The following is a 20,958-nucleotide window of genomic DNA, read 5'->3' on the forward strand; positions in this document are numbered from 1 at the left end:
GGCCGGGCGCGGTGGCTCACGCTTGTAATCCCAGCACTTCGGGAGGCCGAGGCAGGCGGATCACGAGGTCAGGAGATCGAGACCACGGTGAAACCCCGTCTCTACTAAAAATACAAAAAATTAGCCGGGCGTGGTGGCGGGCGCCTGTAGTCCCAGCTACTCGGAGAGGCTGAGGCAGGAGAATGGCGTGAACCCGGGAGGCGGAGCTTGCAGTGAGCCGATATTGCGCCACTGCACTCCAGCCTGGGCGACAGAGCGAGACTCTGTCTCAAAAAAAAAAAAAAAAAAAAAAAAAAGACTTCCGCGTGGGCCTTGCTCCATAGGAAACTACGGATCATTCTGCAGCATGGTCAGACCCTGGTCTGGGGCTGCATTCTACTGGCAATTACTTTGCCAGGAAAGCACCACTGCCTGACAAGGATTCTTGGGAACCCACAGGGTTACGAGAAGCTCAGCTGCACATGAGACTTGGTGCCTAAGGAATTGGTGCCTTCCTTTTTAGAAAAACTGATGCCCCTACAGGCCCCCAAATTTGCTCCTGTCTTATCCTTAATAGCCAATGGAAAAGTTGGCAGGTCCAGTGAAGTCTCAGCCTATCAAGAGTTCTTTTTATTCCTGCAATTCCCTGTGCCTCCTTTCATCCCTGCAGCTGAAAGTCACAGGTGCCACAGGACAGGACAAAGAAGAGCAGGGGTCCAGGCCATCTGGCACCCGACCTCTATCCCCCCATCTATTCATCACTCATCAGCTCCCTCCAACTGGACAGTGGAGGTGTGGCTCTTTCCCCAGATTCCTCCTAGTCAGGGGGTCTGAACTGCTGCAGAATGCTTTTGCTCAGAGTGTGAAGTGAGCGTCCATCTCCTTGTGATAAAACAATGGGGCTTTTGTGCCAGCCTCCAAATCCACTCCCTGGGGATCCAAGCATACTGAACCCTAGTGCACTTCTGGCCTCCAAGCTTTTGGCACACGCTGCTCCTTCTTCCTGGAAGGCCCTTCTCCCCAGTCCACCTGTGAACTCCCAGCCATTGGTTAAAGCCCATCTCAAGTGTCAATCCCTCTTTGCATCTTTTCCGGACTTCTCTCTCCCATCCTGTCCCACCCCTGCTACCTGCTGACTTAATCACCACTCTCTCCCTGGGGATTTAATCACCTCTGCCCTTGAGCTTCCTCCTAACTTTGCAATGCACTATCTCTCTCCACTCTGACCTGCTCCATGGTGGGGACCATGACCGTTTCATCTCTGTACCCCTGCCAGCTGGCAATTGGAAGGCATTGCTCAGTATTCATTCATTGCAATGATGGTAAATAAACAAAGATAGAAGGAAAGGAGAGATGAAGGTGGGGGAAGAAAGGACTCAGAAGAAACTGGAAAAAAGAGAAAGAGGGAGGAGAGAAGGAGGAAAGAAGAGAAGGAAAGAGGAAGAAAGAGATGGGGAGAGAGCTAGAGAGGGAGAAACGGGGAGGGGAGTGGACCTCATGAACCAGCTTTTTTGCATCTTCCATGGGAATCTATTTGTGCCAGGTGTTGCTCCTGATAAACCTAAGAATCCCTGCCTGGGGAGACACCCAGGGGGCAGTACAGGTCACAAGTGGGAGCACTGTACCATAAAGCATGCACCTAGAGAAGGCGCTGTTGTATCAAGGGGCCCCTAAGCCAACCCTGAGGTACCCATGTGCCAGGCTCCAGCAAAACCCCAGGGTTTGAGCTCCACTTACTCTCTGTGCTCTACTTGATATTCCAGTCTTCTCTCCTTCAGCCCTGACCCTGACCCTTGAACAAGCACTCCTCTGGCCTTCAAAAGCATCCTGCCTTTCTTTAATCCTCTAACTTGCATTAAAACCCCATAGAACATTCTCTTAGTTCTGGCTCCCTCCCTGATTCCCCAGTCACGCCAATCTTAGGATATAAAAATTGTAAATGTGGCTGTAATGTAAACAATTTCAAATTGATTGCTAAGTCACTGTTTCCTATACTGTCTACATGCACTAAAGTGAGACTCATGACTTATTTTCAGGCAATGGAAATAAGAAAGTGTGACCTAAGCCTGGACCCTCATTATAAAATGTGAGCTAGATGGAAAAATCAAGTGCTTTTTCTATTTATTCATAAGTTTCTAGTGCCATGTTTCTCCAATGTGCCAAGTCAGCAGAGCTAAAGGAATTATGGTATGTATACAGGCCTTGTCCCTTGGTTCACAGTTCTGGTCCTCTAGTTGGATGCTGGGAGCAGCCTCACATCACAGACCCCACACACTTTGAAAATCTGCAGGCTTTTTCACAGTCAGCATCTTGAGTCTGAGTATTCACCAAGCAGGACCTCCTGGAGATGGATCCTGTTCCCCTGTCCTGCACATAGGCCACCAGGGGTGTAGCAAATTCCTATGGAATCAATGAATGAATGAAGAAATAAATGGAGGAGTGAATGAATGCATGAATGTGTGTGAACAAATCAGTAAATGAATGAGTTACTGAATAAATAATAAGTGAATCAGGGACTGGGGAAGGCATGTTGAGCACCAGAACACAGTGCAGTTGTGCAGGGGGCGTGATTACAAGACCAGCTTTTGGAAAGCTGCACTGGCTGTCTTTGTAAGCCCTTTGTTTTTCCATTACAAGTAGGATCTGCCTTTGGAAAGATATTTAAATCTTAGAATGAGAGACGAGCACATTGTCCCTTTCACTTGAATGTAAGCCAGTCAAGACTTTATGATCATTTTCTTTGTTTATTTTGGAGATGGAGTCTCACTCTGTCACCCAGGCTGGAGTGCAGTGGCGTAATCTCGGCTCACTGCAACCTCCACCTCCCGAGTTCAGGCGATTCTCCCGCCTCAGCCTCCCAAGTAGCTGGGACTACCGGCGTGCACCACCACGCCCGGCGAATTTTTGTATTTTTGGTAGAGACAGGGTTTCACCATATTGGCCAGGCTGATCTTGAACTCCTGACCTCAAGTGATCCACCACCTCGGCCTCCCGAAGTACTGAGATTACAGGCATGAGCCACCACGCCTGGCCAGATCATTTTCTATTTTAAACCTTCAAGAACAACTTCAAATTTGAAGGCCAGGACTGTTTGCAGCCAAGGTATCCAATGAAGACTTGGGGTCCTGAGGAGGTAGTGAGCTCCCCATTAACATGGTCTATAAGCAGGCATTGGGTATGTTGAAGATGGCCCACTCCTCTGATAGGCATGGTCTCTTTCTTTTTTTCTGAGACAGACTCTTGCTCTGTTGCCCAGGCTGGAGTGCAGCAGCGCCATCTCGGCTCACTGCAACCTCCGCCTCCCCGGTTCAAGTGATTCAAGTGATTCTCCTGCCTCAGCCTCCTGAGTAGCTGGGATTACAGGAACCAGCCACCACGCTGGGCTAATTTTTATAGAGACAGAGTTTCACTATATTGGCCAGGCTTGTCTTGAACTCCTGATCTCAGGTGATCCACCCGCCTCGGCCTCCCAAAGTGCTGGGATTACAGGTGTGAGGCACCACATCGGCCATGGTCCCTTTCACGTCTGAGTTTCTAAGTGCTCCATGTAAGAGGAAAATCATTACCCAGGTCCTTCCCTCTAGCTTTTCCCTTTGGGTACCTGACTTTGTTTTATTTTGTTGTTGCTTTGTTTTGTTTTTTTTTTTTTGTTTGCTTGTTTGTTTTAGGAAAAAAGGCATTCAATAAACGGTGGCTATATGCCATTCATCTGTAAAATGACAGGCTGGATCCCTAAATCCATGAATTCCATAGCACCTCCTCATGGTACTTACCATAGTTGCAGTTTTACATTTACATGTAAGAATGCTTGATTAAAGTCTGGTTGGTTAAGAGCATGAATTGAGTTCATCTCTATCTCTTCTACACTGTCTACTTCTATACTGTGTGACCTTGGGCAAGTTACTTAACTTCTCTGTGCCTCAATTTCCTCACCTGTAAAAAGGATAATAGTACCTACCTTATGGGATTGTTGTGAGTGTTAATTGAAATAATTCAACAAATGCACTTTGAACAGTGTGTGGCACATAGGAGGTAACAAAGGCTTTCATTATTTTAATTGTTTATTTTTTAGGAAAAACTATAGAGTCACAATAATTTTTCCTCAGAATTGGGTAAATATTTTCCACTATGTTTGAGCACAATTTGAAGATAAATCGGACAATAGTCCAATCCTCTTTTCTTGTTGGTTTTTCTGACTCTTCCTTGTAGGATAATCTTCCAAGTTCTAAGCTGCCTTTAATGCTTTCTCCCAACCCTTGGTGCATATTTTTATTTGAAGATATATATTTTTTCAACTCAAGGACAGGACATTTTCTTTTAGTATTTCTTTTATTATAATCTCAACTCTATAAAGTCCCCTCCTTCTGGGACTTCCTTTATATGGAGGTAGACTCTCTGGATCTGGCCCTCATGCTATTTTGCTTATATTTCCCTGATCTCTCTAAAATTCTTTTCTTTTCCCTCAGCATTTCTGTTGCACCTCCTCACACCTTCTCCTGAGTTTTGGGAGAATTTCTCAAGTAAGTTTACCAATTATTCAAGTTGGTTTTTGAAGTATCCATTCTGCTATGTATGGCCTTTATGGGGTGCTTTAATTTGAAAATCATGCCTTTCCTTTCTAAGATTTCTTTACTGTTTTCAAATTGAATCTTTTTTTTTTTTAATACTTTAAGTTCTATGGTACATGTGCACAACGTGCAGGTTTGATACATAGGTATACATGTGCCAAGTTGGTTTGCTGCACCTATCAACTCATCATTTACATTAGGTATTTCTCCTAATGCTATCCCTCCCCCAGCCCCCCACCCCCAACAGGCCCCAGTGTGTGATGGTCCTCACCCTATGTCCAAGTGATCTCATTGTTCAGTTCCCATCTATGAGTGAGAACACGCAGTGTTTGGTTTTCTGTCCTTGTGATAGTTTGCTGAGAATGATGGTTTCCAGCTTCATCCATGTCCCTGCAAAAGACATGAACTCATCCTTTTTTATGGCTGCATAGTATTCCACGGTATATATGTGCCACATTTTCTTAATCCAGTCTATCATTGATGGACATTTGGGTTGTTTCCAAGTCTTTGCTATTGTGAATAGTGCCACAATAAACATACGTGTGCATGTGTCTTTATAGTAGCATGATTTATAATCCTGTGGGTGTATACCCAGTAATGGGATTGCTGGGTCAAATGGTAATTCTAGTTCTAGATCCTTGAGGTATCGCTACACTGTCTTCCACAATGGTTGAACCAATTTATACTTCCACCAACAGTGTAAAAGCATTCCTATTTCTCCACATCCTCTCCAGCATCTGTTGTTTCCTGACTTTTTAATGATTGCCATTCTAACTGGCGTGAGATGGATCTCACTGTGGTTTTGATTTGCATTTCTCTGATGACCAGTGATGATGAGCATTTTTTCATGTGTTTTTTGGCTGCATAGATGTCTTCTTTTGAGAAGTGTCTGTTCATATCCTTTGCCCACTTTTTGATGGGGTTGTTTTTTTCTTGTAAATTTGTTTGAGTTCTTTGTAGATTCTGGATATTAGCCCTTTGTCAGATGGGTAGATTGCAAAAATTTTCTCCCATTCTGTAGGTTGCCTGTTCACTCTGATGGTAGTTTCTTTTGCCATGCAGATCCTCTTTAGTTTAATTAGATCCCATTTGTCTGTTTTGATTTTTGTTGCCATTGCTTTTGGTGTTTTAGTCATGAAGTCCTTGCCCATGCCTATGTCCTGAATGGTATTGCCTAGGTTTTCTTCTAGGGATTTTATGGTTTTAGGTCTTACATTTAAGTCTTTAATCCATCTTGAATTAATTTTTGTATAAGGTGTAAGGAAGGAATCGAGTTTCAGCTTTCTACATATGGCTAGCCAGTTTTCCCAGCACCATTTATTAAATAGGGAATCCTTTCCCCATTGCTTGTTTTTGTCAGGTTTGTCAAAGATCAGGTTGTAGATGTGTGGCATTATTTCTGAGGCCTCTGTTACATTTCATTGGTCTATATATCTGTTTTGGTACCAGTATCATGCTGTTTTGGTTACTATAGCCTTGTAGTATAGTTTGAAGTCAGGTAGCGTGATGCCTCCAGCTTTGTTCTTTTTGCTTAGATTGTCTTGGCAATGCCAGCTCTTTTTTGGTTCCATATGAACTTTAAAGTAGTTTTTTCCAATTCTAGGAAGAAAGTCATTGGTAGCTTGATGGGGATGCCATTGAATCTATAAATTATCTTGCGCAGTATGGCCATTTTCATGGTATTGATTCTTCCTATCCATGAGCATAGAATGTTCTTCCATTTGTTTGTGTCCTCTTTTATTTTGTTGAGCAGTGGTTTGTAGTTCTCCTTGAAGAGGTCCTTCACATCCCTTGTAAGTTGGATTCCTAGGTATTTTATTCTCTTTGTAGCAGTTGTGAATGGGAGTTCACTCATGATTTGGCTCTCTGTTTGTCTATTAATGGTATATAGGAATGCTTGTGATTTTTGCGCATTGATTTTGTATGCTGAGACTATGCTGAAGTTGCTTATCAGTTTAAGGAGATTTTGGGCTGAGACGATGGGGTTTTCTAAATATACAATCATGTCATCTGCAAACAGGGACAATTTGACTTCCTCATTTCCTAATTGAATACCCTTTATTTCTTTCTTTTGCCTGATTGCCCTGGCCAGAACTTCCAACATCAGGTCGAATAGGAGTGGTGAGAGAGGGCATCCTTGTCTTGTGCCGGTTTTCAAAGGGAATGCTTCCAGTTTTTGCCCATGCAGTATGATATTGGCTGTGGGTTTGTCATAAATAGCTCTTATTATTTTGAGATACATTCCATCAATACCTAGTTTATTGAGAGTTTTTAGCATGAAGGGCTGTTGAATTTTGTCGAAGACTTTTTCTGCATCTATTGAGATAATCATGTGTTTTTGTCATTGGTTCTGTTTATGTGATGGATTATGTTTATTGATTTGCATATGTTGAACCAGCCTTGCATCCCAGGGATGAAGCCCACTTGATCATAGTGGACAAGCTTTTTGATGTGCTGCTGGATTTGGTTTGCCAGTATTTTATTGAGGATTTTTGCATCGATGTTCATCAGGGATATTGGTCTAAACTCTTTTTTTTGTTGTGTCTCTGCCAGGATTTGGTATCAGGATGATGTTGGCCTCATAAAATGAGTTAGGGAGGATTCCCTCTTTTTCTACTGATTGGAATCATTTCAGAAGGAATAGTGCCAGCTCCTCTTTGTACCTCTGGTAGAATTGGGCTGTGAATCCGTCTGGTCCTGGACTTCTTTTTGTTGGTAGGCTATTAATTCTTGCCTCAATTTCAGAGCCTGTTATTGGTCTATTCAGAGATTCAACTTCTTCCTGATTTAGTCTTGGGGAGTGTATGTGTCCAGGAATTTATCCATTTCTTCTAGATTTTCTAGTTTGTTTGCGTAGAGGTGTTTATAGTACTCTCTGATGGTAGTTTGTATTTCTCTGGGATCAGTGGTGATATCCCCTTTATCATTTTTTATTGTGTCTATTTGATTCTTCTCTCTTTTCTTCTTTATTATTATCTTTTCTTCTTTATTCCCTATATGTCTTGCTAGCAATTTATCAATTTTGTTGATCTTTTCAAAAAATCACCTCCTGGATTCATTGATTTTTTGAAGGTTTTTTTGTGCCTCTATCTCTTTCAATTCTGCTCTGATCTTAGTTATTTCTTGCCTTCTGCTAGCTTTTGAATGTGTTTGCTCTTGCTTCTCTAGTTCTTTTAATTGTGATGTTAGGGTGTCAGTTTTAGATCTTTCCTGCTTTCTCTTGTGGGCATTTAGTGCTATAAATTTCCCTCTACACACTGCTTTGAATGTGTCCCAGAGATTCCAGTACATTGTGTCTTTGTTCTCATTGGTTTCAAAGAACATCTTTATTTCTGCCTTCATTTCGTTATTTACCCAGTATTCATTCAGGAGCAGGTTGTTCAGTTTCCATGTAGTTGTGCAGTTTTGAGTAAGTTTCTTAATCCTGAGTTCTAGTTTAATTGCACTGTGGTCTGAGAGACAGTTTGTTGTGATTTGTGTTCTTTTACATTTGCTGAGGAGTGCTTTACTTCCAATTATGTGGTCAATTTTAGAGTAAGTGTGATGTGGTGCTGAGAAGAATGTGTATTCTGTTGATTTGGATTGGAGAGTTCCTTAGATGTCTATTAGGTCTGCTTGGTGCAGAGCTGAGTTCAGGTCCTGGATATCCTTGTTAACCTTCTGTCTTGTTGATCTGTCTAATATTGACAGTTGGGTGTTAAAGTCTCCCATTATTTTATTGTGTGGGAGTCCAAGTCTCTTTGTAGGCCTCTAAGGACTTGCTTTATGAATCTGGGTGCTCTTGTATTGGGTGCATATATATTTAGTATTGTTAGCTCTTCTTGTTGAATTGATCCCTTTACCATTATGTAATGGTCTTCTTTGTCTCTTTTGATCTTTGTTGGCTTAAAGTCTGTTTTATCAGAGACTAGGATTGCAACCCCTGCTTTTTTTTTTTTTTTTTTTTTTTTTTGCTTTCCATTTGCTTCATAGATCTTCCTACACCCCTTTATTTTGAACCTGTGTGCGTCTTTGCACGTGAGATGGGTCTCCTGAATACAGCACACTGATGGGTCTTGACTCTTTATCCAGTTTGCCAGTCTGTGTCTTTTAATTGGGGCATTTAGCTCGTTTACGTTTAAGATTAATATTGTTATGTGTGAATTTGATCCTGTCATTATGATGTTTGCTGGTTATTTTGCCCATTAATTGATGCAGTTTCTTCATAGCATTGATGGTCTTTACAATTTGGCATGTTTTTGCAGTGGCTGGTACCAGTTGTTTCTTTCCCTGTTTAGTGCTTCCTTCAGGAGCTCTTGTAGGGCAGGCCTGGTGGTGACAAAATCTCTCAGCATTTGCTTGTCTGTAAGGGATTTTACTTCTCCTTCACTTATGAAGCTTAGTTTAGCTGGATATGAGATTCTGGGTTGAAAATTCTTTTCTTTAAAAGTGTTGAATATTGGCCCCCATTCTCTTCTGGCTTGTAGGGTTTCTGCCGAGAGATCTGCTGTTAGTCTGATGGGCTTCCCTTTGTGGGTAACCTGACCTTTCTCTCTGGCTGCCCTTAACACTTTTTTCTTCATTTCAACCTTGGTGAATCTGACAATTATGTGTCTTGGGGTTGCTCTTCTCAAGGAGTATCTTTGTGTTGTTCTCTGTATTTCCTGAATTTGAATGTTGGCCTGCCTTGCTAGGTTGGGGAAGTTCTCCTGGATAATATCTTGAGGAGTGTTTTCCAGCTTGGTTCCATTCTCCCCGTCACTTTCAGGTACACCAATCAAATATAGATTTGGTCTTTTCACATAGTCCCATATTTCTTGGAGGCTTTGATCATTTCTTTTTATTCTCTTTCCTCTAAACTTCTCTTCCCACTTTATTTCATTAATTTGATCTTCAATCACTGACATCTTTTCTTCTACTTGATCAAATTGTCTATTGAAGCTTGTATATGCATCACAAAGTTCTCGTGCCACGTTTTTCAGCTCCGTCAGGTCATTTAAGGTCTTCTCTACACTGTTTATTTTAGTTAGCCATTCATCTAATCATTTTTTTTCAAGGTTTTTAGCTTCCTTGCGATGGGTTCAAACGTCATCCTTTAGCTCGGAGAAGTTTGTTATTACCGACCTTCTGAAGCCTACATCTGTCAACTTGTCAAAGTCATTCTCTGTCCAGCTTTGTTCCATTGCTGGCGAGGAGCTGTGATCCTTTGGAGGACAAGAGGTGCTCCGGTTTTTAGAATTTTCAGCTTTTCTGCTCTGGTTTCTTCCCATCTTTGTGGTTTTATCTACCTTTGGTCTTTGATGTTGGTGACCTAGAGATGGGGTTTTGGTGTAGATTACCTTTTTGTTGATGTTGATGCTCTTCCTTTCTGTTTGTTAGTTTTCCTTCTGTCAGGACCCTCAGCTGCAGGTCTGTTGGAGCTTGCTGGAGGTCCACTCCAGACCCTGTTTGCCTGGGTATCACCAGCGGAGGCTGTAGAACAGCAAATATTGCAGAACAGCAAATTTGATTTAAATTGCTGCCTGATTCTTCCTCTGGAAGCTTTGTCCCAGAGGGGCAGCCACCTATATGAGGTGTCCGTTGGCCCCTACTGGGAGGTGTCTCCCTGTTAGGCTACACAGGGGTCAGGGACGCACTTGAGGAGGCAGTCTGTCCGTTTTCAGAGCTCAAACACCATGCTGGGAGAACCACTGCTCTCTTCAGAGCTGTCAGACAGGGAAGTTTAAGTCTGCAGAAGTTGTCTGCTGCCTTTTGTTCAGCTATGCCCTGCCCACAGAGATGGAGTCTAGGGGCAGTAGGCTGGTGGGCTCCACCCAGTTCGAGCTTCCCAGCCACTTTGTTTACCTACTCAAGCCTCAGCAATGGTGGACACCCCTCCCCCAGCCAGGCTGCCACCTCACAGATTGATCTCAGACTGCTGCACTAGCAATGAGCAAGGCTCGGTGGGCGTGGGACCCACCAAGCCAGGCACAGGGGAGAATCACCTTGTCTGCCAGTTGCTAAGACCTTGGGAAAAGTGCAGTATTTGGGTGGGGGGTGTCCCGTTTTTCCAGGTGGTCTGTCATGGCGCCCTTGGCTAGGAAAGGGAAATACTCCAATCCCTTGCACTTCCCGGGTGAGGCAATGCCCTGTCCTGCTTCAGCTCGCCCTCCATGGGCTGCACCCACTGTCCAACCAGTCCCAGTGAGATGAACCAGGTACCTCAGTTGGAAATGCAGAAATCACCCATCTTCTGCATCGCTCACGCTGGGAGCTGCAGACTGGAGCTGTTCCTATTAGGCCATCTTGGCAACTCCCCACCAGATTGATCTTTTTAAGTCAGCCTTACAGCACCTCAAATCTCACTAAAAATACAGTTAAGAGGGCTTTTTAAAGTTCTTTCTTACTTCCCGAAGAAACTTTTGCTGGATATAGTTTGTGCTATACGTTTTACATTGGTTCCTCAGTCCTTCTCTTTAAATTGCTAAGTCTTTTCATAGTGCCAGCAGCTTTTCACCATTTGCTCATACTTGTTGATGAGGTTTAGAGATGGTTTACTCTGGATAATCTATTGGTGATTAGTAAGTCACTGTACCTTCCTCTACTACTGACTGAGGGCAGCCAGCAGTTAGGGCTTATGAATTAGAATTAGTTTCAGCTACAAGTGACAGCAAATCTAAACAGTGCTTTAAATAAGATATAACTTTATTTCTCTTTCAGGCAAAAGAAACCCAGGGGTGTTTCACAGTGTCAGGGGCTCTGGCTTATTCAATCTTATTGCTCCGCCTTCCTCAGTATATGGTCTTGGACTGCATGGTTCAAAATGGATGCTCTAGCTCCAGCCATCAAGTCTATATTCCAGTCAGCAGTAGGAAGATGGGGAAAGATCACACATCTTCCCCTTAAGAACCACTTTCTGGAAACGACCCTCACCATTTCTACTCATATTCTAGTGATTAGAACTCAATCCTATGACCATACCTAGCTGCCAGGGAGGCTAGACAATATTCTCTGTATTCTGGGTAGCCGCTTGATCAGCTAAAAGTTCTATTGCTATGAAACAAGAAGAGAATGGCTGTTAGGGAATAACTTGAAATTTCTGACATGGAAGTTTTCATTTATCTTTTTCCATCTGTTCCACTCTGATCCAAGAAGAATTAGGGGCTTGGGGGCAGAGTGGGAATTGCTTCACTCAATGGATAGCAGAGAGGGCAGTCAGTGCTTGCCTCCATCGGTACTCATGCTCTCCTCTTCCTTTCTTTATTGCCAAAATCTGCAGAGATTTCAAATGGGTGGGTGAGATCTCTTTGTGGTTTTCAGCACTTACATAGGATTTCCCTGTTCCTTGGTTTTATCGCTTCAGCAGGAATGATGAGAAGAAATCAAATTGGAGAATTCAGTTGGTATCTTGGTTCAAGAGCCTAAACACAAATTTGACACTAAGAGTCCTCTGTTTAAAATCCTGCCCGCAATAGCACGTGAAAAGATGCCAATATCATTAGTCATTAGGGAAATGCAGATTAAAAGACAACGAGATAACACTGCAAACCCACCAGAATGGCTAAAATTACAAGATGTGAAGCTCCTGGAATTCTCATACATTGCTGGTAGGAGCTCAAAAATCTTACTACTGCGGAAAAAAAGAGACTGGTAGAACTTAAACATATGCTTATCATATGGCCCAGCAATTCCACTTCTCGATATTTGTCCAAGGGGAATGAAAATATGTCCACACAAAGATTTGTACATGAATATTCATAACAGTTTTATTTGTAAAACTAGAAACTAGAAAATAATCCAAATGCACTCAAATGTGCATCAATAGGCAAATAGAGAAGCAAATTGTGGAAATCCATACAATGGACTACTACTCAGCAATATAAAGGAATGAAGTGCTGACACATGCAAGAACATGGACCAAAAACATTATGCTAACTTCTAAAATAAAATAAATCAATCTGTATAGTGACGAATCAGACCAGTGGCTGTCTAGGTCAGAGATGGGAGGGAATAGAGAGAAAACATAAAAGGACACGGGGGAAATCTAGGGGAGTGACAAGGGTGTTCCACATCTTGATTGTGGCAGTATTTGTGCAAATGAATACATTTGTTAGAATTCATCAAACTGTATACTTAAAACTGACAGGCCAGGTGTGGTGGCTCACGCCTGTAATCCCAGCACTTTGGGAGGCCGAGGCGGGTGGATCACGAGATCAGGAGATCGAGACTGTCCTGGCCAACACGGTGAAACCCCACCCCTACTAAAAATACAAAAAAATTAGCCGGGTGTGGTGGCGGGTGCCTGTGGTCCCAGCTACTCAGGAGGCTGAGGGAAGAGAATGGTGTGAACCTGGGAGGCGGAGCTTGCAGTGAGCTGAGATCGCACCACTGAACTCCAGCCTGGGCAACAGAGCAAGACTCCGTCTCAAAACAAAAAACAAAAAAACAAAAAACTGATGCATGGGTGCATTTTACTGTGTGTAACATACCTCAGTAAAGGTGACTTGAAAAACGAAAATAAAAACAACTCCTGCTCTGCTTCCTACATCCGAAAGGATAAAACTGAAACTCTCTTTAAAAAAAAAATCACAAAGGCTTTCGTGATCTGACCTCTGCCTCCCTCTTCTCCAGCCTTCAGATCCATGTGGTCATAGTGACCTATCTACTCAAAACTCCAATCACCTATGTCTTTGGTGAGGAGAGTATTATGAGGAAGAAATTCATCATTGCTTAATAAATGCAGTTTTCTTGGCATTTCCTACCATCTTTCAGGTGCTAGGATGTATAGAAATAACACAAGTAAACCTTACTGGCAAGGGAGTTGGGGCTTTTCAAAAAGGTTCTCTCTAAGTGGCCCCAGCGTTAACAGCCTAGGCATCGGTTCATCGACCCCCAGCAGAGCCTCCCCGCTGTAGCAATACGCTCCTAAGTAAGTATTTTTGCCAGGACAACCCTGTTATTTTCCTGCTTGAGAACGAATTTTAAATTTTAAAGAGGAAAAAAAAAGCCCTCAGATACTTTCAGTCATTCATTCCATACCACCCATAATATGTCACTCTGTCTTGAAATTTTCCCCTGTATGGCTTGGCTTTAATGGGTTCAGCATTTAGTGAGCTAGGCATGGATTATGTGCGAAATGCATTAACCTCTCACATGATTGTAAAAATTGCCTTAATAAAATAGAGCTAAATCCTACTTAATAGCAATAAAACAGAAGCCACTATGTTCCAGGGATGCTAATGACCTGTGAGTCATTCCTTTTTATTTTAGAAGGTTGAACATTTGGAATTTGTCCTTTTTAATGAAACTTTTAAGCTTGGATAACTGCTGGAAAACCACACAAGTTTAAAGAAGTTTCCTGCTCACAGATACCGGAGAGCCAAGAAACTTCATCATATTTTTAAAGCTTTGTCATCCTGAGATGTGCTTTTGAGGTCATAGATGCAAATGGCAAAAGGAAAGCACTGATTATAACTAATATTTTCCTAGTGCTTTACTGCTTACAAAGCTTTTTTTTAACCTATATCCATTGATTCAGCTCGTGTAACAGACTTGTGAAGTAGGTACTATTATCTCCATTTTACAGATAAAAAATCACAACTCAGACGTAAAGGAATTTGTCCAAATCCTCACAGCTAATAAAATGAAGAACTAGTATATGGATCCAGATCCTCTTAATTCAAGTCCCATGCTATCCTTAAGTGCTGTTTTCATATTTATCTTGAATGATAATCATCTGTTTATAAATAGAAGTAAATGGTAATAAGTGCTCAATAACCTGAAAAACTGCCATGTTTTGGCCTCTTCCCTTTCCCAATGTTAGGGCTCAAAAAATTACACCCTAAACTGTGGTGCTTTGGCATGCCAAGTAGTTTGAACTATAGGAGACTGGAAGGCCTCAGAAGCAAATTCTCCCTGACCTTCTCCTCCTTTCCACTCTCTTACCCCTCTTACCTCTCTTCTCCCACGAAGCAAGTAATAGAAACTGGAATTCTTCTTCCCCAGGGTGGTTTCAAGGAAGTAGGATCCCTCTGCCCCAAAGCAAGCCATAAAACCTAGACATATTACTTTAACCTTCTCCTGCCTTTCTGTGTAGGAGCCAGCCATAAAGAAATTATTCGACCCACCTTGTCTGAGGGTAGGTCATAAGACCCTCATTCCAGAGGGGTCCTACCCTGTACCTGAGCGGGAGGAATGTTACAGAGAAAGGCCAAGAAGAATCTGAACAGACAGGCCTTGCTTGGTCCCCCTGCCCTCAGTCTACTACCATTAGGTCACACCCTTGTGTCCAGTTGTCTGTCTACATGGCTGTGCATTCCTCATCTAATCTAAGCATTAAAACGGACAGTTTTGCCTGAGTCCTTGGCTCTTCATTTTTGAAGGATCCTGTGTCACCTAAAACTTTGATTACATAAATCTATTATGTTTTTCTCTTGCTAATCTGTCCTTTGTTATAAAGGCGTATTGGCCATGACCCTTTTAATGGGTAAAGAAAGATATCACACCTTTGTATTATCCCATTCTCACACTGCTATAAATAACTACCTGAGACTGGGTAATTTACAAAGAAAAGAGGTTTAATTGACTCCCAGTTCCAGGCTGTACAGGCTGTACAGAAGGCATGGCTGGGGAGGCCTCAGGAAACTTACAATCATGGTGTAAAGACAAAAGAAGCAAGCACGTCTTCACATGGTGGCAGGAGAGAAAGAAAGAGCAAAGGGGGAAGTGCTACATACTTTCAAACAACTAGATTTCACGAAAACTCATTCACCATCATGAGAATAGCAAGGGGGATGTCTGCCCCCATGATTCAATCACTTCCCACCAGGCTCCCCTCCTCCAATGCTGAAGATCACAATTCAGCATGAGATTTGGGTGGGGACACAAAGCCAAACCACATCATCCTTTTTTTTGTCCTTATCACACCTTTTTGCCCCTACACCAGCAAAGTCAGGTTTACCATGGAAGCATTTGCTATCCCTTATCAAAACCACAGTTTTCTGCCAGTCTTTGTAATAACTATGATAATCATAACAATTATTATTGCAATAACAATAATAATAGCAACAGTAATCATACTAACTGCTGTCTTCATTGAGCACTGCAACTGCTGTCATTATTAAGCACATGGGAGGCATTATTAAGTGTCCTATATGCTTTATCCTATTTAATACTCACCATAATGAAATAGATATTATTATTATTTCCCATTTTTCAGATGAAGAAACTAAGGATGAGAGGAATTAAGAAACTTGGCCAGTCATGGAATGTGGTAGATTAACTATTAAATTGGCCCCAATTTCCCATCTCTCCCTGTATTCATGCCCTTTGCAAGATGATTTAAAGATGTTCCCATAAAGACATGGAGAGATTTCCATACCTGTGAATCCAGTCTCTGACTTGCTTTGGTCAACAGGATGCAGCAAAAGTCATGATGTGCCAGTTCTGAGCTTGTGCACTTCTACTATCGCTCAGAACCCTGCCACTGCCATGAGAACAAATCCAGGCTTGCCTACTGGACAGTAAGAGACTACATGATCTAATCTGTCTAAGCTTCAGTCATTCTAGACCACTCAGACCCTAGCTGACCTACTAGGTGACCACGGACACATGGCCAAGCCCAGCCAAGATCAGCTATGTCTGTCCCAGATCGACAGAACTCTCCAGCCAACACACAGACTAATGAGAAATCATAAATTGCTTTTTTAAGCCACGAGGTTTTGAGGTAGAGTGATGGTTAATTCAATGTGTCAACTTAACTGGCTAAGGGATGCCCAGATATCTGCTTAAACACTACTTATGGGTGTGTCTGTGAAGGTGTTTTCAGAAGAGATTAGCTTTTGAATCAGTACACTGAGCAAAGATCACCCTCCTCAAGGTGTGTGAACATCATTCAATCTGTTTATGGCCCAAATGGAACAAAACAGGCAAAGAAAGGCAAATTCCCTCTCTTCTTGAGCTAGACATCTATCTTCTCCTGCCTTCAGACATGAGAACTCCTGGTTCTTGGGCCTTCAGCCTTCAAGGCTTATACCAGAAGCTCCCTGGTTCTCAGGTTGTTAGACTAGGACTGAATTATACTACTGGTTTTCCTGGTGCTCCAGCTTGCTGATGGCATATTGTGAGACCTCTGCCTCCACAATCATGTGAGGCAATTCCTATAATAAATCTCCTCATATGTCTATCTATCTATCAATCTATCTATCTATCATCTATCTATCCTATTGGTTCTGTTTCTGTAGAGAACCCTGACTTAGACTGGTGGCTCATTACACAGCAATAGCTAACTGCTACAAGGTGAAACTGAAATGAGAGAATTCCCTTATCCCCCTCACAGGACGTGCAACAGGGTTGTGGCTCGCTCCTTCAGTTGCCCCAGTGCTCAAACCCCTAGGGGAAGCATGCAGACAGGCAGGTGCAGAGGCTGTGGGGAGTGCTTTTGGGATCCAGCCCCATAGCAGTGTCTAGGGGTGGGTGTCTGTGACTCCCAAAGCCCAGGTGGGTGTGTGTTACAGTGTGCTCTTTCAGCTTTGCCATCTGCAGGCAGCTTGTGTTCATTAGCTCAATAGACCCTCTGCCTTATCACAAGGGCAGAGGGCCAGTGTGACAGCTTTCTGTACCCCGAGCTCTTGCCCAGTGTACCAGAAAAATTGGATCACATGTGGGCTCAAAGGATGTGTGCAAGGTTTTATTGAGTGGTGGAGGTGGCTCTCAGCGAGATAGATGGGGAGTCAGAAGCGGGGGATGGAGTGGGAACGTGGTCTTCCCCTGGAGTCGGGCTACCTGGCAGCTGGACTCTTCTCCTACTGCCCCCCGCCCAGTCCCGGCTGAACTCCCCTTGGTGTCCAGATGTCCTTCCTTTTCTCTCTTTCTCTGCCACGTCATTCCGCTGTCGCTGGTCTGCCGGTCAGCTGGTGTCTGTGCCTGCTCAACATTCTCTGCCTGTATCTGTGCCTGCTAGGGTCTCGTGTTTATATGGGCACAGGATGGGGTGCGTGGCAGGTGAGGGTGGTCTTGGAAAATGCAACATTTGGGTGCAAAAGCAGGAGTGCCTGTTCTCACTTGGGTCCATGGGCATAGGCCTGAGGGTGGAGCCCGTGCCAGGGACCACACCCTTCTTTACCCAGCACTTTTCTGCCCCCCTCCCATATCAAAACCAGGATTTAGACCTAGGTCTTACGGGTTCCATAGCTTGAACTCCTCCTTGTACTCTGCATGGATAAGCCATATCCTTCTAAACAATCACAGCCAGCAGGGTTGGAAGAAATGTCAATGTCAGCCCAGGGGAATAGAATAGGATATCTCGTTCACTGATAGAATTTGGGCGACTGTCTGTTTAGGTGTAAAAATTGAAAGACTCAGATGACCTGGGTTCTGAATCCAGCTCTGCCACTAGAATCTGTAAAACCTTGACCAAGCCACTCATATATCTAGGCATCTGTGATCTTATCCACAAGAGGAAGAGGTCAAGATATATTTGCTCAGACTAATGTTTAACAATAGCTGCAGTGTTAAGCAATGTGCTACATGCCAAGGATACAAACCTTACAAAATTCTCACCCTCAAGAAGTCACAGTCTAATGGAGATATAAACACTGCAAACAAAAAAATTGGAAACAGATAGGTATTGTGGTAGGCAAAATAATGGTTCCCCAAAGATGCCAACATCTTAATCCTATATCCAGGAGTTTGGGGATATGTTACCTTCCATGGCCAAAAGCACTTTGCAGGTGTGATTTAGTTACAGGTCTTGGGATTGGAAGACAGCCCTGGATTATCTGGGTTATTGTAATCATAATGTAATCACAAGGATTCTTATAAGAGGGAGGCAGGAGGGCAAGAGTCAAAGAGGGAGATTTGAAGATGCAACACTGCTGGCTTTGAAGATGAAGGAAGGGGCCACAAACCAAGGAAGACAGGCAACCTTTAGAAGCTGGAAAGGCAAAGAAATGGGTTCTTCCAAAGAGCCTCCAAAAGGAATGTGGTTCTGCCAACACTTTGATTTTAGACAAATAAGACCTATTTTGGACTTCTGACCTCCTGTTCTAGAGGCCACTCAATTTGTAGTGATTTGATGCAGCAGCCATAGGAAATGCATATACCATGCCTGGCTCAGTACCTGGCACTTAAGATGTTGCCTGGCACACAAGAGGTGACTGACTCCATATGATTCCCTGGTGATGTTGCCAGTCTCAGGCCCTGGTGTGTTCTTGAGAAGGTCTCTTGGAATGTGCCGTCTTTGGGTCCATGGTTTCTTACAGACAGAACTGGGGGGAAATAAGATGGGATGTCTCTGGCTGGCCACCAATTCCCACCACCTCTTGGCTTCTGCTGCTCCTATCCAGCCACAAGGCTGTGCCAGGCTGAGGTAGAGGAGCATGGAGAGAACCAAGGCACAGTCTCTTCCCTCTGGAAGGGGAGCTATACAAGAGCATGGACTATCTGAGCAAGGCCCGTAGCCTTGGGCACTGGGTGGGAATGACTCCACCTTCTCCCTTCTAGGCCAGGAGCTTTCAAACATTCGACCAAGACCACCTCTCATAGGTATGAAATACATTTCATACCACCACCCAGTACACACATCTGTGTGTATAGAAGTATGTGTGCATAACTAAGCAAAAGTTTCACCTAACAGCACTTGATGCATTCTGGTTATTTAGTATTCTAATATGCTTTATTTGATGTAAAAATATTGGCCACAACAGACTAGAGTGATTTCACAACCCATTGATGGGGTGCAATCTGCAGTTTAAAATCACTCTTTTAAACCATCACATCTAGGGAATTTTTTTTTTTTTTTTAAGACGGAGTCTTGCTCTGTCGCCCAGGCTAGAGTACAGTGGCGCGATCTCGGCTCACTGCAAGCTCCGCCTCCTGGGTTCATGCCATTCTCCTGCCTCAGCCTCCCGAGTAGCTGGGACTACAGGTGCCCGCCACCATGCCCGGCTAATTTTTTTTGTATTTTTAGTAGAGACAGGGTCTCACCGTGGTCTCGATCTCCTGACCTCGTGATCCACCCGCCTCGGCCTCCCAAAGTGCTGGGATTACAAGCGTGAGCCACCGCGCCCGGCTTAGGAAACTTTTAAAACCGTGTCAGTTGCCAGGCCCTACCTCTAGAGATTCTGATGTCACTGGCCTGGGGAGTGGGCTCAGGTGTCAGTATTTCTACAGAGCTCCTCAGGTGCTCAAAAGTGAGTCAAATGTGCCATCGAGATTGAGAAGCACAGTCTAGACCCACACCCACTGTCAAATGAATTTGCTGACAGCAGAACTTGGGCCAGGACATTCATTTGCGCAGGATATTCCACTGGAACGCACTCACAATCACACATGCACACACACACACACACACACACACACACACACTTTCCTACGGGATCAATTCCAGACTCCTTGTCAGAGCATCCAAGGCCTTTGATGAATAGCCCCCAACCAACCTTTGCAGACATGTCCTCTCTACCACGCCACGGTTCCCCTGGTTCCAACACTTCAGTCATACACAATTGTTGTCCATCAGGCCAGATATGCTCACAGCACTGGGCTTCATACTTGTGGCTTCTCTGCTGGGAAAGCCCCTCCCGCATCACCCTCCTGGCCCTGACTCAGTTCACAGCCTCTCTTGGGAGCCTTCCTACTTCCTCGATTCTCTGTGTCCATCACTGGAATGGAACCCTCACCACCGTGCTCAGGAATTACCGATCTATCCATCTGCCTTCTTCACTTGTGCAATAACTATATATTTTTTATTTTCTGTATTCTTTTTTTTTTTTTTTTGAGACAGAGTTTTGCTCTTGTTGCCCAGGCTAGAGTGCAATGGCACAATTCCAGGTCACTGCAACCTCCGCCTCCTAGGTTCAAGCGATTCTCCTGCCTCAGCCTCCTGTGTAGCTGGGATTACAGGCGCCTGCCACTACGCCCAGCTAATTTTGTATTTTTAGTAGATATGGGGTTTCACCATGTTGGCCAAGCTGGTCTCAAACTCCTGACCTCAGGTGATCCACCTGCCTCGGCCTCCCAAAGTGCTGGGATTACAGGAGTGAGCCACCACACCTGGCCTATTTACTGTATCCTTAATGCTCTGGCATCTGTGGCCTTGTTAACTGGGGAGAGACCGCTCCTTTCAGGGCTAGCGAATTGCAAGAGATGCAAACTACTCCCTTCCAAGGGAGTCTTTCAACAACAAAACAACTAATCTAAAGCCCACATCCTCCGGGCACCTCCTTCACTGGGCTCTCCCAGGCTCTTATACTCCAGGCCATAATCACCCCAGGGCCAGATACCAGACAACTCCAGACAGCCCCTACCCCCAGAGCCCACTGAAATCATTCGAACTAGCCAATCCTAAGGCCACTTTCCCTGCTGTGCCTGTTCCTTCCCACGGAAGCCACAGCCAAGGCTCCCACCCCCTACCTCACTCTTTCAGCCTCCTGACAGACCCCGGTGCTCCTCGACG

Source organism: Hylobates moloch, unplaced genomic scaffold (genome assembly GCF_009828535.3).
Source record: "Hylobates moloch isolate HMO894 unplaced genomic scaffold, HMol_V3 SCAFFOLD_8, whole genome shotgun sequence".
Taxonomy (NCBI): Eukaryota; Metazoa; Chordata; class Mammalia; order Primates; family Hylobatidae; genus Hylobates; species Hylobates moloch.